The sequence below is a fragment of the Poromitra crassiceps genome (assembly GCF_964638095.1).
Source record: "Poromitra crassiceps genome assembly, chromosome: 29".
NCBI lineage: Eukaryota > Metazoa > Chordata > Actinopteri > Beryciformes > Melamphaidae > Poromitra > Poromitra crassiceps.
Window position 1 is genome coordinate 2,538,574 of NC_139641.1, and position 15,332 is coordinate 2,553,905.

At 45.3% G+C, this 15,332-nt stretch overlaps 1 long non-coding RNA gene across 1 annotated transcript in view; it reads left to right on the top strand.

The window, feature by feature from the left end:
• Positions 1-5,058: 5,058 nt before the first annotated feature.
• LOC310800134 overlaps positions 5,059-15,332 on the top strand; it is a 48,622-nt gene continuing 38,348 nt past the window's right edge. Inside the window, exons 1-2 of the long non-coding RNA XR_014553852.1 lie at positions 5,059-5,166; positions 5,330-5,391. This is a non-coding gene — a long non-coding RNA (uncharacterized lncRNA). The remainder of the gene's footprint in view (positions 5,167-5,329; positions 5,392-15,332) is intronic.

The window sequence follows — 15,332 nt, forward strand, 5'->3', positions numbered from 1 at the left end:
AGAGATTAAGGTGCGTAGCCTATTGCTGGAGATTCAAGTTGTGCGCACTGACACTGTCGCACTTATTACTTTTAGCTAACGCTACGTTGTTTTTTCATCAAGGCAATGTCCAGAAGATATGGGTTCATGAGTGTCTGCAAATGCAGATAGATAGGCTACAGTAGGAGCATGCATGCATGTTGTCTGTTTCAATAACGAAAGCGTCCTTACCGAGAATGACTACCGAGAATGACGTGCCGACCAATTAAATATTCTTGCTGCGAAATCGGCCTCTTAATGACAACACTGGAATAAATATGATCGACTATAGAGGCTATAAAGAATAGACTATAGAGAAATAAATTGATTCAAAATGTTTATTTAGGAAACAATTATTTTATAACATCCTTTTTTTAATAGTGGCCGGTAAATATTCGATATGAATTTTGGAACGTTACCGGCTGCACTGGCCATCTGGGAAAATGTCTAGCGGAATCCCTGGGACAAGCCCACCATCCTCGGTGCCCAGGGCCCGAGTTCGGCACCGCATGCCCATTGCCGGTTGGGAGCTCTACTGTGGACCACGCCCCCGGACATTGGCCCGCCATTCGGCGGGGCCCATATCCGTGTGCAGTCGGGCTCGAAAGAGGACTTCGTCCCCGCAGTGCTCCCAGCCCGCGAAAGTCGCACGGCGGGAGGGTTACCCCGATCCAGCGCACCAACGGGGTGCGTCAGTAGTCGGGGTTTGCGTAAAGGATTTTCCCCCGGCATGCCTAGCATCTACGGAGCTGGCCATGCGGCGGGTGGGCGCAGCCTCTCACGCCCTGCTCCCCCCATTTTCTCCCCCCATTGGGGCATCGGATCAGGTCCCGGTGCCCAATATACACATTACCAAAGGCGCGGTTTCCGCTCCTTCTTGCTACGAGAGACTATCGTTGTCCGACAGGCTCAGCGCCTGGGAGCTCCTATGTTCTCCGACCCCATTGTTGTGGCGCACCCTTCGGAAGGGCTACGCTCTCCAGTTTGCCAGACCTCCACCCATGTTCGACAGTGTCCCCGATTCGGCCGTGGAGGGGGGGTCCCTGGACATACTCCGCATGGAGGTTATTGGCTGCTCGCCAAGGGGGCGATTCCCTCCATCCCCAAGGCAGAGGAGCGCTCAGGGTTCTATCACAGGTACTTTGCCATACCCAAGAAGGACGGTTCCATGCGTCCGATTCTGGACCTTCGGCGTCTCAACAAGACGCTGAGGAAGTTGCCTTTCCCAATGCTTTCTTTCCCCCGCCTTTACTTCCGTGGATCTGAAAGGTGCATTCTTCAATGTCCCCGTGGTTCAGAGGCACAGGAAATACCTGAGGTTCTCCTTCCTGGGAAAGGCTTACGAATTATGTGTCCTGCCGTTCGGCATGTCTTTGAGCCCACGAACCTTCACGGTGTGCGTGGAGACAACCCTGGCTCCCCTCCGAGCAAGTGGGATTTGCGTCTTCCTCTATCTCGACGATGCTCTCATACTGGCGGACTCGAGGGTCCGTGCCATGGAACACACCAAGATGGTGACAGATCACCTGCAGACATGGGGTTTTTGGTGAACTGGCAGAAGAGTTGCCTCGTCCCAGCGCAGGTGGCGACCTTCCTGGGGCTCGAGCTGGACTCTCGGGCCATGCTGGCCCGCCTTTCGCCAGAGCGACAGGCTCGCACAGTGCGGACGGCAAAGACGCTAAGTCTGCATCCCTCCGTGCCAGTGCATCAGTCAGTCATGTTGGGGCTGATGGCTTCAGCGGTGCATGTGCTCCCGCTGGGGAGGCTACACATGTGCCCGTTCCAGATCTGGTTTCTCAGGCATCGCCTGGACCTGGCCAGGGACTGTCATCGCAGGGTTCCTCTGACGGGTCAGGCCCAGCGGGCGCTGGCCATTTGAGCGGACCCCCGTTACCTCTTGAGAGGCACTCGGTTGGGCCCTGTTCCGCTCAGGTTGGTCATTCGCATCGACGCCTCCCTCTGGGGATGGGGTGCAGTGTGCGGGTGCTTTTCGGCGAACGGCCGGTGGGGAGCTCAGGAGCTTCGCCACATAAACGTGTTAGAGCTGGAGGCGATTCGCCTGGCTCTCAGTACACGTACAAGTGGCGGGTCTTTTCGCGTTGGTGCACGGACAAAGTTGTGGATCCAGTGAACTGTGGTGTGCGGCCAGTTCTCTGTTTCCTTCAGAGCCTTCTTGATGCGGCCCAGACCCCGCAGTCTCTTAAGGTGTACGTAGCCGCGATTTCTGCTTGCCACATGGGAATTGAGGGTAGGCCCGTGGGGGGGCTTTCTCTGGTCTCGTGCTTCATGAAGGGAGCGCGTAGGTTGTGCCCACCCTCGCGGTGCGTCTTTCCCAAATGGGACTTGGTTATGGTGCTGGACGGACGTGACACGTTGTCACGGGGAAAGGAATGTGGGTGGCCGCCTCAGTCCCAGGGTTACCACGCCACCTGTCGGTAGGTGGTTTAGTTTTATATAAAGATCATTTTTGGAGCAAAAATTATGTCTTCTAACGGCTGCGTGCGCAGCGAGATGGCACTAGAGTGAGAGCTCTCTTTCTCACTCGTAAACCCCGGGTTGTAGCACAACCATAACGTTATTATGGCATAACTTCACTAATCATCCAAATCATGTGATGCCATTGCTATCTGAAATTATTCATCTCCCCATAGGCTGCTATACTAAAATAACATAATTCTGTCATAACACTGTCTTGTTTTTTTTCCACATCCTCTTTTTTCTCTCTTTTTTTACTTCCAGATACAGTAACTTCTTCATTTCCTTCACCCAGTATATGTGAATCATGCAAGTTTGACGGGAATGATTCTCGTACATTCTCTTGAATTTAAAGTGAAAGTGAATGAGTACACACGGGCACTGGGGTGTGCACCTTTTAACGCATCTCTAGGAATTGTGGGACCAGTGATGTTGGTGGTGTGTGTGCTTTTCCTAAAAAGCCCTCATTATCCAACACGGAAGAGGAGTTAAAAAGCTCAAGTCATTTACAATCAGGTTCATACCTCAATCAAAAGTCAAGAACAACCGTGAAACATTCCCGTCAAATTTGCATTATTCACGTAATTATCTTAAATTATTCACTTTCAATTCAAGAGATACAGTATGTGAATCTTATAAGTTTGACAGGAATGTCATGGGGCCCTTTTAGGGAGGTTTCCTACGTCATTCCAAATCGGTCCTCGGGGGGCCCTAACGGCCTGGGGCCCCAAGCAGTTGCCTGTCTTGCCTGTTCACAAGCTGCACCACTGACTAACTTATAAAGCTCTACACTCACAAGTATATGATATTATGTGATAGTGTACTTTATTTTACTATTATTTCTCTCATTGTGACTGATTTATTACCTGTGTTAAAAGCGTGTTAAAAACACGCTTCCCTTTAACTTATTGTTCTTATTGTAGCTCTTATACTGTCTCTGCTTTTATTTGACTTCCTTTCAACTTCATCCATCATGTAGGCTACTGTATTATCATGTATTATTCTACTGTTCGATGATGCTTTCTTTAACTGTAAAGTGTTTCGGGACCATGTCTCATGATAATTTTACACTATGAATACATTTGAATTGAATTGGATAATGCAGAAATAACATAGGCTATTTCAGCCATCAAAGTTAAGCCGTCTGACCACTGCTGTCCATCTCAACCGACCCCAACACGGTCAAAAGGGATCACTCACACAGATGTGACAGCAGAGGCCAGCTCAACATCAAAGACGTCATAATTTCTCACACAGCGTGTCAACACATCCAGATGACACAGAGGATTTCTTTCTACGCTCAGGTATACTCACCCCATATTCCATGTCAGGCAGGCACTCCTGCACTGTTTCTATGGCAACAAAGAGAAGAGATGACAAGCCCACATCCCCATCCTAAACACTTATTCACTAACACAGATCACACCATGGTTAGAATGAATATATGTTTATTGATAAGTGAGTGTGGTGCGATTGCTTGGAGACTCTTCTAGTACACGGCACGGCCATGTCAGGAACCAGGAACCCGGGGGTTGAGACTCTGAGTGGGGGTTACGTCTCTGGGCGTAGCCTGCTAGGTCCTGCGCCCGGGATGAAGACCGCATCCTGGGTGGGAGCCCGCTGGGCTCGGTGTCCCAGGATAACGTACGATCTCCACCTACCCCCCCTGGTTCCTGTGTTCAGAGGACAGAGAGGCAAGATTAGGCATGTGCAAAACATATCTTTAACAGTCTGCGGGAGGAAACCGGAGTGCCCGGGGAAAACCCGCGCAGCACGGGGAGAAACATGCAAACTCCGCTCGTGCTGCCCGTAGCGAGATGTGAACTAAGGGGTGTGGAGGGGGGGTCGTGAAGACATGACAAACGGGAGAGAAGTGGTATGACAGTGAGTATATATAGGCTACAGGTGATTGAGCTGATAGAAAGCCGGTGTGGCTCGGTGATTGGATTGGAGGAGCGCAGGTGAATGGGTGATGGATTAGAGTAGGTGGTGAGATATGATGCGGACATGGTGTGATCTTGTGTTCCTGAACCTCAGTTATCAAGCTAACTCCATTAATACAACACATCCTTATCACAGACTTTAACGTCTGGTCAACGACCCATGACAAAGGCACTATAATTTTTAGATGTTTTATAGATGGTATTGACGCTTAAGAATACAGCCCACAAATAACCCTGTAACTACAGGGTAACAAGATCTGTACTTATACGGTAATTACGGGGTACCACACCTGTACTTAAAGGGTAACTACGGTGTACAAGAAGTGAATTTAGCCTGTAACTAGAGGGTAACAAGATCTGTACTTATAGGGTAAGTATTTGCAGGATCTGAGTGAACACTTTGGACATGAGATTTGCAACCTGATCAGTTTGCACAGACTTTGGCAAACCAAACATAGAAAAAACTTTCAGAACCTCAGCAAGATCTTCAACCCTGAGGTTGTCAGAAAACAATAATTATAAAACAACTATTTTAGGGTTAAGGGTTAAGCATTTTACGAAAGGGACAAATAAATAGCGGATGAAATCCCTTGGTTCTGCTGGAAGTGGAGCTGACTTTGGCTCTTTATATCTGCAGAGATCAGGGTTGGGAAATGGGGTGGAGTTTGGAGAATCAAGCTACTAGGCTTGATTTGCCTGTTTTCTTTATTACTGCAGAAGGAACACAGTGGTATGTATGCAGCTGCATTCTATTGATCATCCTGTTTTCTTTACTATGACTGTATAACTTTTCTTTCATAAAAACAAAGACTATTGACAATGTCTGTGCAAATATAAGCTAGAATTGTGATTGACAGTTGTTTTGAATTGTCCATTTTTTCCCTTCCCCCCAGATTTGACAACATGACGCTGTTGACCGGTTTGTTTTTCAGTGTCGTCATCTGCTCCATTGCCAGTAATTATTTTATCCTTTACCTTGTATCTGTGAGTGTGTGCAAATCTGGGAGTGAGAGAGATATTTGGATTTATTAATGTATGAATTTATGTAGGAAAAGATTGATGTCACTTGTGATGTGGATGAACTGTCTGTACCACATTTTGAAAATAAGAGGGTGAGTGAACTGAGTTTAGGTGGGATTGCTGCATATAACCCACTGCACTCAGAAAAATAATTCATTGACCGAGTAAATATAACAGGATTATAATAACTTCAGCCAATAAAATTACTCAACATCAATATGGTTATTATTTGAGTTGATCATATCATAATCCATGAGTAAAACTCCAACTAATCTTTAAATATAGAATTTACATATAATAGTGAGATTATTTAGTTAAAATAAATGGTTATTTTACTGACAGATTACATTCATTAAATATTTGTAATCATTATTGTATGTTTCAATAAAAAAACTATAATGTTAAGAACTAGATTTATTGGTCATATTACTTAAGCATTTTGGTAAGGTGGCGGAAGTGACATAATTTATCTGTTGAGAGCCCAGCCACATGGACAGATGGACATTTTGAGAGGCTGCTGGAAGCTTTTTGGCACTGAAGATTTTCATCTTGCTGCACATCAATGTAAGTAACTATAAACATATTCAAGCCACTGTTTGCTAAAACTAATTTGCCTTGTGTGACTCTGGCTTAATTCCAACATTTTATTCCTGCTGCTATATGAGGTCTTGCTGTTTAACGTTAGGCTGCTGCTTTCTGCATTTCCGTGTTTTCTGTTGGGGTTAATCAGTTTTAATGGGCGCGAGAAAGTAGTTTATTATTCCCCGTTGGCAGAAAAGATTTGCGTTGGTCCAGAGGTAGGTGGGTGCCGTGTTTATGTGCCGACAGGCCGCAGTGCCGACAGGTCGCAATGCCGATAGCCCACAAGCAGAACCAGCTGAGCGAGGCGGCGTGCAGCGTGTCGGTGGAGCTAACCTCTCCCAGCCCCCACGCCAAACCTAACCTCCCCCCATGCCTAAACCTAACCTCCCCCAGACCCTAACCCAAAACCTAACCTCTCCCACCCCCACGCCTAAACCTAAGGTCGGCATTGCGGGTGGTCGGCATAGCGGGTGGTTGGCATAGCGGGTGGACCCCAGGTAGGTGCATGGCTGTCAGCACGGTACTGAGAGATAATGTAGGTTAGAGAAAGCCACGGCAGGACCGAGTTAACACAGGTTTCCTCGGGGCTTTGAAGTGAAAGCGCTCGGCTTGGCTTCACTGCAGAGTCAGGTATTTCCACATGCAGCACACACAGCAGTAATGAGCAGAGTACGAACATAGCCAATCTATCTTTTTATTTTCGCCTGTATATCGGCTATTTCTGCCCCATATAGCGTTATAATGATCACAGGTGGATGTGGAGGCAATGTGCAATGGTGGAGGGAATGTGCATCAAATGCCGTGGATCAAAAGAAAAGAGAGAACACTGCGGCCGATATTACTGTCTTTCAAAGGCTGTAGCGGACTCATTTTTGAAGCTATAGTGAGGAGCCTTATACCACATGAAACTATAAGACTGCATCCATTGTGTTCAAGCTTGTCAACCAAGCTTGTCGGGAAGCAGGGTTAACAAGGGGGTTAACAATGAAATGGTAACAATGGTTTTTGTTTGTGACCCTGTTCAAACTCAGCAGACAGCTCTGCCAGAGCCTTTACTTGCCTGACGCAGCCGGTCTCCATTTCTTATTTTCACAACTATCTGGTTTCATTTAACTATCCCCCTCATACAGCAGCAGCTCCAGACACTTTTAGCTGGGGGGGCTTAATTATTTACAGCTGGTCTAAATAATTAGACAGTGGTTCTCAACCTATGGTACAGGTACTAGGCTACTGGTGGTACGCGGGGCCCCCTCCCTCTCATACATTCATATGGTGGTAATTTATCAGGTAGCCTACTCGTGTAAAAAGGTTGAGAACCACTCATATAAGAACTAATAATATGATACCGTGTGAATGAGGCTATAGGGTACTGCTAGACAAGGAAGGCCCACTGCTTTTTTCCATTGAGCCAAATCTCCAACCCAACATTATGCATGTGAAGACTGACTGTATTTAGCCCTATGTTGAGACTGAGTCCAGTTAGAAAAGGCTATATGCAGCACACACATTTAGACTGTAAATCAAGAGTTTATAGTAGGGCTGCACAATTAATTGTATTTTCATCGTCAGAAAATGAAAATAATGTCTGTCTTTTATTCATATCAAATGAAATATTGAGGGTGTGGTTCATTCACTCTTTGCAAAAGCAAATGCATAAATACATGTATTCTGTTACTCCCCAGCTCTGAACCTTCTTTGCTTTGGATGAAACCCTGTCGAGGAGGCGTTGAGGAGGCCAGGACCATCAGTACAAGGTCAGCACAGTTTTAGAATTGTAGGGTGTATTTAAAGCAATCACACTCCAGTGTTTCCTCTAGGATTTTTTTCAGCAGCGGTGGTGGGGTCCCAGGGGGTTGTTTGAATCCCATCCGGCGGCCCTACAGCTCAAACGATCCCTCCCCCCCCCCCATAATTTTGGTGATTTATTTTACTAGGGATCTCGCGCACTACGCGCTCTCGATTCCTAGGCTCACGCGGGCCGCCTGTTCTGCTGGCCCTGCAGCTCGCGTTCACAGCTCAGCCACTGAGCGGCCTTGCCCACAGCTCAGCTGCTGTGTGGCCAATGAGACCGGCATCACTGGTGATGTCAGATTTATGACATCACTGGGATTTATGACATCACTGATGATGTCACAGGGGATTCATGACATCACTGGGATTTATGACATCACTGATGTTGTCACAGTGGGATTTATGACATCACAGTGGGACAGAGAGAGAGAGAGAAACAGACAGACAGAGCCCTAGCTCCCATTATTTACAGCGGGGGCTCACCTTTTCTAAATAATTAGACAGTGGTTCTCAACCTGTGGCTGTGGTACAGGTACCACTGGTGGTACACGGGCCCCATCCCTCTCATAAGCCCCTTCTAATCATGCAGTGAAATGCGGATTATAACCAGCTTCTAGCCGGTCGGCCTGCATGTTTAGAAACAATTATCCGCCTTATGCGCACTCCCGCGAGGGCAGATCATGACCATCTGAGCCCCTAGTACAGGATCCACATTATTGGAAAAATGGCTGTTGTTTAACACCGGCAGCTCATGATCCGGATCATGTATGTCTGAGTGGGCGGGTGGTTAAATGGCACTTTACAAACCATTAATGTCGGAGTGATCATTATTTTTATGAATGGACGTAGCGTTAGTTACATGGTTGGATTATTTGGAAGAGAGCCAAATTAGGTGAATAAACCAGTAAAAGTTGAATCGTTTCTTTCTCCCCCATCTGCCAGTTTGAAAATGCAACAAGGAGATGATAGCCTACTACTTTTAGCCTACTGCATAGGCTAAAGTACCCGCTAACGTTCATGTAACCTATTAATTCATTAATTGTTCGGGCAATCGCTTATGTCAACGAAATAAACGAGCAAACTCACGGTTTCCTCAAGTGCTGCAAACGGCTTGAATGGTTTATTTTCCTCCCGACCTGTCTGTCTTGTAGGCTATGTAAAAATTGCATCAGCCTTTATCAAAACATATAGCCTAACTTTTGTGGGGAGAAATAGGCCTACATTGAAAACTAGTCAGATATGATTTGAATGTCACTTGTAAAATCATCCACAGTGTAATGTTAGTGCGACGGTGCGACCACTATTTTGACTGGCGGCTTTTGGGCGATGTAACAAAAGCAAGTGCTCACTTCTTCTGGCACATTGCCACCCCACGTTATCGCCTGAATGCGTCGGAATGCATCTTCCGTTAAAACTGCATGTTTTTGAATCGAGTTTGGTTACGGATTCGCTAAAGCTGTTTCCATATCACATTTATTTTTATCATACACCCTACCGCACCCCCTCCCCCCGCCCACTCTACTCGCCATCGGCAGAGAGCGACATGATCCAGACTTCGGCCTCTATCTTCCCAAAAGCGATAATTTTGCGTTTGCGCTTGTTTAACACCATGCGCAATGCAAATTGGGGGCGGACACAAGGGTGCCATGGCACGAGTCCGATACCTCACGAGTCCGACACCTCACGAGTCCGAAAAAAGAGGCTAACTTCCCCCAGACCCTAACCCAAAACCTAACCTCTCCCACCCCCACGCCTAAACCTAACCTCCCCCAGACCCTAACCCAAAACCTAACCTCTCCCACCCCCACGCCTAAACCTAACCTCCCCCAGACCCTAACCCAAAACCATGAGGTGTCGGACTCGTGAGTTATCGGACTCGTGAGGTATCGGACTAGGGGGCAGTCCCCGACACAAGTGCATGCCTGTGATAATAGAGAGCCGCAGGGATGACGTATTTTTGTAGGCAGAATGCGGAAGTCCCGAACTTCCTGGTTCTACACTGTTTCTGTCTATGGGATTTTTGAATGGGTTTTTGCCGCGATGCTTCAAATAAGGTCTCTGGGCAACGCAAGATTAATCAAACGCGAACCAGAGTTCCGTCGGATAATCTTCACACATGAGGACCACTTTCATGAGTTTTGAAGCGTAAATGCGAGCCCTAGAAGTAAAATGCTCGAGCTAAGCTAATCCAGAACTACACACTGTCGCATAGGCTTCCACGTCACGTCAGCACTCAACCTGGACTGTTGTTGATGTGTGCACTGATTACCCCGGGCTGAACGTGGCTGAACCAGGTGAGGGAAAGAGAATTTCCGTGTTCGCCCTTTGAAGTGGTGACGTTATTGACGTATATATCCCCATCGACTCAAAAGTGTAGTCTCATTTAGCCGTTTGCTAGCTAGCCGTCCTTTTAACAGCAAGTAAAAGCTTCAAAACTCGTAAAAGTGGTCCTCCTGTGTGAAGATGATATTACTAAACACTGGTTCGCATTTGATTAAGCCAGCGTTGCCCAGAGAGATTATTAGAAGCATCGCGCCAAAAACCCATTCAAAACTCCCATAGGCGAAAACTGTGAAGAACCAGGGCTGTTAGCATCGATGATTTCCGGACTCGTTACTGCGGCTCTCTATTGTACTGGGCATTGGCTGCCACAAGCCAAAGCAGGTGTTTCAGTGCTAAAATGTGGGATAGATGGCGTTACCCTATCGTCAGCAGCGTGCAATTACTTAGCGCTAAGAGCTTTGCAAAGGACCTCTCTGCGCTGGGCGCTCTGCACGGAGATTACGGCTGTGCTCCCAGCGCAGAGAGGTATTTGCGGAGTGGAAAGTGGAATTCCTTTTGGACATGTCATTAAGCACAGCCTTGCCACGCCAATACATCAAATTATGCTGCTAAAATTGGGTATTAGCAGATAATTCAGTGAGGCAATCAACTATAACTCACTGAGAAACTTTTATCACATCGCAAAGACGGAAATGAATTGAGAACACTTGTGGGACAATGGACATAGCTATTTACCTTCATAACCCGAAGGGTCATTGCACCACAGATGATCTGTCAATAAGCTCCCTCTGTCCTCGCACGAGTGAGTACACTCTATTACGCATGGAGAGAATTACAGCATATTGCATGCCTCGGCGAGGCAACCTCGCGCAAACAACCATTGCGAGACAGGAATCGGATTGGTTTTGATTGACGTAATGCCCAGCCTTGCCTGGCCATGCCTGTGAATAATTCTGGTAGTTAAGACCGCCCAAATCCCATTTGCGCAGGCATTTTGGGGCGCAGATGATTTTTGGCAGAATTGGCAGGGCTCTAATTTGCGTCTGCGACACGTGCCGTGAACGTTTCCGCATGCCCGCCAATAATTGCATCCCCAACATATTTCGGGGCTGTTTTAACTTAGAAATCAGGGAGGTCACGTCTACCAGACAATTATATCACTTTGAAACAGTTGCATTTCTGTATAAATCATTACAAGTAGCTCCCGTGAGGTGGGGATGTTTTTTTTTGCTGCTCGTCGGGGGAGCAAAACTCGGCAGAACACCTGGCGGACGGCGCAAGGCGGAATGCAATCTTCCGTGCCTTAAGGCATGCGCAAACAGTGCACAAAGATAGAGGCCTTCATGTTTAGAAGAGGCTATACGGTCATATGGTGCTAATTTCTCAGGTAGGCTACTTGTGTAAAAAGGTTGAGAACCACTATAAGAAATAATAATATGATAGCTGACGCTATACTGCTAGACAAGGAGGGCCCACTGCTTTTCCATTAAGAGCTAAATCCCCAACCCAACATTATGCATCAGTGAAGACTGACTGTATTTAGCCCTATGCCATAAGACTGTCCAGTTAGACAAGGCTATATGCAGCACACACATTTAGACTGTAAATCAAGAGTTTATAGTAGGGCTGCACAATTAATTGTATTTTCATCGTCAGAAAATGAAAATAATGTCTGTCTTTTATTCATATCAAATGAAATATTGAGTGTGTGGTTCATTCACTTGCAAAAACAAACGCACATTTACCCATGCCAGGTCAGACGCAGCTCTCATCTTCCTCTCTCAATGCCACCTGCTGTTTATCTGGAACAGTGCCACTAAATGTGGTTTCCTTGTTATCAAGGTCTAATGTTCATCAAGAGGCAAATAATAATAAACGCTGTATATGTTCATATGAATAGCTTTGATAAACCCAGACCCCACATTATGTAGGCTATCCTACATTTTCACAAGTTTCTTCTCCAAAGAAAATTACGCCCCCTTGCTGCCGTGCATGTCCTCATAAGCTAATGTGGTGACCTTCAGCATGTTTGTCAGTAGAATGTTCTTCATATTTCCATGTCAAAAACATTCTTGACAGTGTCCTGGCTGTGTGTGGCAGGTGCACTGCACGTGCACATTTTTTTTCAAATATGTTTATAGGAAATGCTTGAACTTTAGACCAAATAAAACAAAACAAAGTAATACCGTAAGTAATCTCTTTAAAGACACAGTAACTGTATTCAGAATACACACCAATTTAAACTTTAACCATAATGGAATACAGTCATATTTTGTATTTTAAATGTGTATTCTGTTACTCACCAGCTCTGAACCTTCTTTGCTTTGGATGAAACCCTGACGTCTAGGAGGTGTCGATGAGGCCAGGACCATCAGTACAAGGTCAGCACAGTTTTAGAATTGTAGGGTGTATTCAATGCAGGGCTCTTAACAGATGCCTGGTTGCCCCGGGCAACCAAAAAAAAAGTCAAGCCTTTATTGGCCTTTGGTTGCCAATGGGGCAACCACATTTTAACATGTAAAAAATAGGCAAAGCAGCAAATGGCAAATTTTAAATTAATCCTTCCACTGAATAGACAACTACTGAAGCTACTATTTGGCACTTTGCCCTTTGTCTACTGTATATTGGAAAGACTGCAACATTAGTATTACAACTAGCCTATATCCAAATTGTTCAGTTTCCATGTTGTCAGTGCTGGCTCAACTTTCGGTGCTATTGATAAGGGATTATTTTACAAATCTATTAATTATTTGCTTTGTGTGAAGTCCTTGAAAAAATACTTGAAAGTCCTTGAATTTAATTTTGTAATGTATGTACAGTATGAACCCTGAAATTTCACATAACATTTATTTTTGGCCCACGGTCATCCATTCAGATTAAAGCTGCATTCATCAATGTTTTTGTGTTAAAATAAGTGTTAAATGGCTCTATATTCTTCTGACAGCAATCACTGAAATAGTGTTTGGTCAGTAACTTGGAACCCCCAAGTTAAACCCCTTCCCTCCGTAGTCTTGCAGGCAGGGTGGACGTATATCTGCAACCACAACTTGTAGAGACTCACGGATGGCAGTGGTGGATTCGGGGTGAAAAAATACATATATCTTTTTTGAGGCATCACGATCTGACCTTCCGTTTCCCAGAAAATATCAACAATTCTGTGATTGGATACAAATTGGTGTCGACCTCCCACTACTATCCAATCAGATAGTCTGTACTATCTGTACAGCAATATGTATTTGTTCACCCCGAATCCAACACCGCTGTCCGTGAGTCTCTACGAGTTATGGTTGCAAAGATACGTCCGCCCTGCATGCAGAACTACAGCTGAGAGAGGACAGTGGGGGGTTGGGGTTCCAAGTTACTGACCAAACTCTTATTTCAGTGATTGCTGTCAGAATATAGCCATTTAACATTTATTTTTAACACAAAAACATCGCTGAATGCAGCTTTAATTCTGGCCCTTCAAACGAAAGGATTTGGGCACCTCTGCTTTAAACGAATATGTATACTTTGTTGTCCTGGACCCCAGGAAGACTACTAATGTTCCTTTTTAATAAACAAATAAACAAACTCAACTTACTATATACAATGCTTGTACTACCGATTGATTTAGGTAAAATATGCAATTGGCTGGTAGATTTGCTTGTCTCCCCAGCACAAAATAATGAGAATCTATTGAGTGGCTGGTAAAATTTGGGCATTCATTACCCATTTGGCTGATGGACAAGGAAGTTAATGTTGGACCCTGGTGACATGCATCAAAAGATGTTCCACATTGGCTTACTGTACAAGACACCATTATTTATAATCTAATACATACATCCTGTGTGTGTGTGTGTGTGTGTGTGTGTGTGTGTGTGTGTGTCTGCCTGCCTGCCTGCCACCTGTCATCCTGCCCGCCTGCTGTACCAGTGTCTGCAGAGTGACGGTGTTTCAGCTGTCAATGTGGAGGAAGAGCTAAAAGAAGTGGTGATGGCTGGTACCTGGTGCGAGACCAAAGTGGACTAGTCAACGATGTAGGGATCATTATTAAAGGATACTCAGCCATCTTGGGGATGTTAGCAGAGCCTGCTGCTACCTGCTTGGACTGATTTATGCCTTCAACCTGCAATACCCCAAAGCTATAAAGTACATGTTTGAGGTATTCCAAAAGATGCTAGTGGAAGTGGATCCTGGAGACCTTTCAACAAAGGTCCTCCGGCTGAAAAACAAGGTGGTCATGTAGATGCTGTAGAATGGATGCTGGGGAGCAAACTGGACCCCCCAGAGACCCTAAGCCCAACCAAACCCTGAACCTAATCTCTCCCACCCCTCTCAAAGCCCCCACCCATCTCAACACTACTACATTTTTTGTGTGCCATCTAACATCTTTTGTTAAACTGTGATGGTGAGACTGCGTTGACAGTGGTGAAGTGTCTACTGTAACCCGATCGCACTAGAATGGCATAGCACCTTGCATTAATATGCTTTTTTTTTTTTTTTTACCTTGGCTTGACATCATGTTCCAGACCAGAGGGGCCTAACTCCCATGGGTCCACTAGTGTATAAAAAAAACTTTTAAATCAGATAGACACTGAGCAAGCCAAGGTAAAAAGAAAAAAGCATATTAATGCAAGCTGTTTTGCTGCAATGAACAAAGAAAACGCATATTAATGCAAGCCAAGGTACAAAAAAATGCAAGGTGCTATGCCATTCTACGTGCAATCTGGCTGAAACTTTGTGGAAATGTAAAGTTTTTTAATTAGGTAATTGCCATAATTACCTAACGATGTCATGTCATGTCATCAGTAATGATGTCATCAGTGATGATGTCATGTTCCAGACAGGGGCCTACTAACTCCCAGGGGGGTGCAATTTTCACGGGTCCACTAGTGTACACAAAAACATTTAAATCAGATCGACACTGAGCCGTTTGCAAGCCAAGGTACAAAAAAGGCATATTAATGCAAGCTGTTATGCTGCAATGAACAAAGAAAATGCATATTAATGCAAGCCAAGGTAAAAAAAAAAAATGCATATTAATTAATGCAAGGTGCTATGTCATTCTAGTGCAATCAGGCTTAAACTTTGATCAAGTGTATAGCAGCAAGTCCTCAAAAAAGGCTTTAGTTTTTGAGATACCCCTACCCGAGGTAGAACAAATGACAACAATGATTTTTCTTATCTTTAGGGTCTCCCATTAATGAAATTGATTGTTGTCAAAAAAAAATTGGGGGAAAA